At 36.3% G+C, this 2610-nt stretch overlaps 1 pseudogene; it reads right to left on the bottom strand.

Annotated features, from left to right (window-relative positions):
• Positions 1 to 1919: 1919 nt before the first annotated feature.
• On the bottom strand, positions 1920 to 2319 carry LOC132376240 (single-stranded DNA-binding protein, mitochondrial-like; annotated as a pseudogene).
• Between the last annotated feature and the right edge of the window lie 291 nt (positions 2320 to 2610).

Raw genomic sequence — 2610 nt, 5'->3', positions numbered from 1 at the left:
TTAAGTATATTCCTAAGTACTTTTTGGTGTTATTGCAAATGCAATTGTTTTCTTAATTTCCTTTTCCAATTGATAATTGTTAGTATATAGAAATGCAACTGATTTTAGTTAGTTGATTTTGTATCCTGCAACTTTGCTGAATTTATTAGTTCTAACAGGTTTGTGTGTGTGTGTGTGTGCGCATGTGTAATTTTTAGGGTTTTCTACGTAAAAGATCATGTCATCTGCAAACAGATAATTTTACTTTTTCTTTTCCAACTTGATTCGATGGCTTTTATTCCTTCTTTTTCTTGCTTGATTGCACTGGGTAGTACTGACAATACTATGTTGAATAGAAGTGGTGAAAGTGGGCATCCTTATCTTATTCTTGATCTTAGAGGAAAAGTTTTCAGTCTTTCACCATTGAGTATGGTATTAGCTATAGGCTTTTTGTATATTGGCTTTATTATGTTGGCAGTTTATTATGAAGGTAATTTCCTTCAGTTCCTATTTGGTTGAGTGTTTTTACCATGAAAGTGTGTTAGGTCTTGTCAAATACTTTTTCTGCATCAGTTGAGATGATTATGTGCTTTTTGTCCTTCAGTCTCTGAATTTGGTCTATTATATTGATTGATTTTCATATGTTGAAACATACTTGCATTCCAGAAATAAATCTGGCTTGGTCATGGTGTGTAATCCTTTTAATGTGCTGTTGAATTTAGTTTGCTAGCATTTGTTGAGGATTTTTGCATTAATAGTCATCAGGGATATTAGTCTGTAGTTTTCTTATAGTGTCTTTATCTGGCTTTGGTATCAGGGTAATGCTATCCTCATAGAATGAATTTGGATGTGTTCCCTTCTGCTCAATTTTTTGCAAGAGTTTGAGAAGAATAAGAGTTTTAATTCTTTAAATGTTTGGTAGACTTCAGTAATATCAGCTGGTCTTGAGCTTTTCTTTGTTAGGAGAGATATATCCATCTATCTCTCTCTGTATATATCTCCTTGCCATTAGAAACTATAAAGAATATACATGATTTGGAAATCAGACTGTACCAAGCAATGGCCAAAGAAGAATTATCCATTTTATGCCTTCTTTTTTTATTAAATATTTTTTAACATCTTTATTGGAGTATGATTGCTTTATAATGGTGTGTTAGTTTCTGCCTTATAACAAAGTGAATCAGTTATACATATACATATGTCCCCATATCTCTTCCCTCTTGCGTCTCCCTCCCTCCCACCCTCCCTATCCCACCCCTCTAGGTGGTCACAAAGCACTGAGCTGATCTCCCTGTGCTATGCGGCTGCTTCCCACTAGCTATCTATTTTACGTTTGGTAGTGTATATATGTCCATGCCACTCTCTCACTTTGTCCCAGCTTCCCCTTCTCCCTCCCTGTATCCTCAAGTCCATTCTGTAGTAGCTCTGCGTATTTATTCCAGTCTTGCCCCTAGGTCCTTCATGACCTTTTTTTTTTTTTTTAGATTCCATATATATGTGTTAGCATACGGTATTTGTTTTTCTCTGACTTACTTCACTCTGTATGACACACTCTAGGTCCATCCACCTCACTACAAATAACTCAATTTCATTTCTTTTTATGGCTGAGTAATATGCCATTGTATATATGTGCCACATCTTCTTTATCCATTCACCTGTTGATGGACACTTAGGTTGCTTCCATGTCCTGGCTATTGTGAATAGAGCTGCAATGAACATTGTGGTACATGACTCTTTTTGAATTATGGTTTTCTCAGGGTATATGCCCAGTAGTGGGATTGCTGGGTCGTATGGGAGTTCTATTTTTAGTTTTCTAAGGAACCTCCATACTGTTCTCCATAGTGGCTGTATCAATTTACATTCCCACCAACAGTGCAAGAGGGTTCCCTTTTCTCCACACCCTCTCCAGCATTTATTGTTTGTAGATTTTTTGATATATTATTGGCTATAGTGTTTGTTGCTTGTCTCTTCGAATTATTTTTTACGTGTGCATTCACTTGCATCTACTTTCCCTTCCATATAAATTCGATACCCTTTTTTCACATACTATTATGCCAAGTCTCTGTGACCTGGCCAGAATACAGATATTCTGTGCCATGTTGTCTTGACTGACATTGCCCATTTGGTATACCTTACTTTCCCCTGATCACCACATCTCATTTATTGCTAGAGAAAATACTATTGCTGGATTTTTCCTTTCCACCTGTCTCATGACAGAATCCTGACCCACTTGCCCTAGTAAGTGCACACAGTTCAGAGATCTTTTGAGAACCAAACTGCTAGCTATTTGAGACTCATCTTAAACTGATGAAATACCTGTAATACAGGTTTTTGAAACATGGCTTCTATTTTTTTCTTACAATCTTTAGTCTTTCCTGATGCTCTAGACCTGACATCTGAGAGCTGGGAGATCTGTTGGGAGGTTTTTGTTTACTGATTCAATCTCCTTACTGGTTATTGGTCTGTTCAGATTTTCCTTTTCTTCGTGATTTAGTTTTGGCAGGTTGTGTGTTTCTAGGAATTTTTCCATTTCTTCTAGGTTACCCAATTTGTTGGCATACAACTGTTCATACTATTCTTTCATAATCCTTTTTATTTCGGTAGCATTGGTTGAAATCATTTCTGACTTTA

The sequence above is a fragment of the Balaenoptera ricei genome, chromosome 12 (genome assembly GCF_028023285.1).
Source record: "Balaenoptera ricei isolate mBalRic1 chromosome 12, mBalRic1.hap2, whole genome shotgun sequence".
Taxonomy (NCBI): domain Eukaryota; kingdom Metazoa; phylum Chordata; class Mammalia; order Artiodactyla; family Balaenopteridae; genus Balaenoptera; species Balaenoptera ricei.
This window is presented reverse-complemented; position numbering and strand designations above follow the sequence as displayed.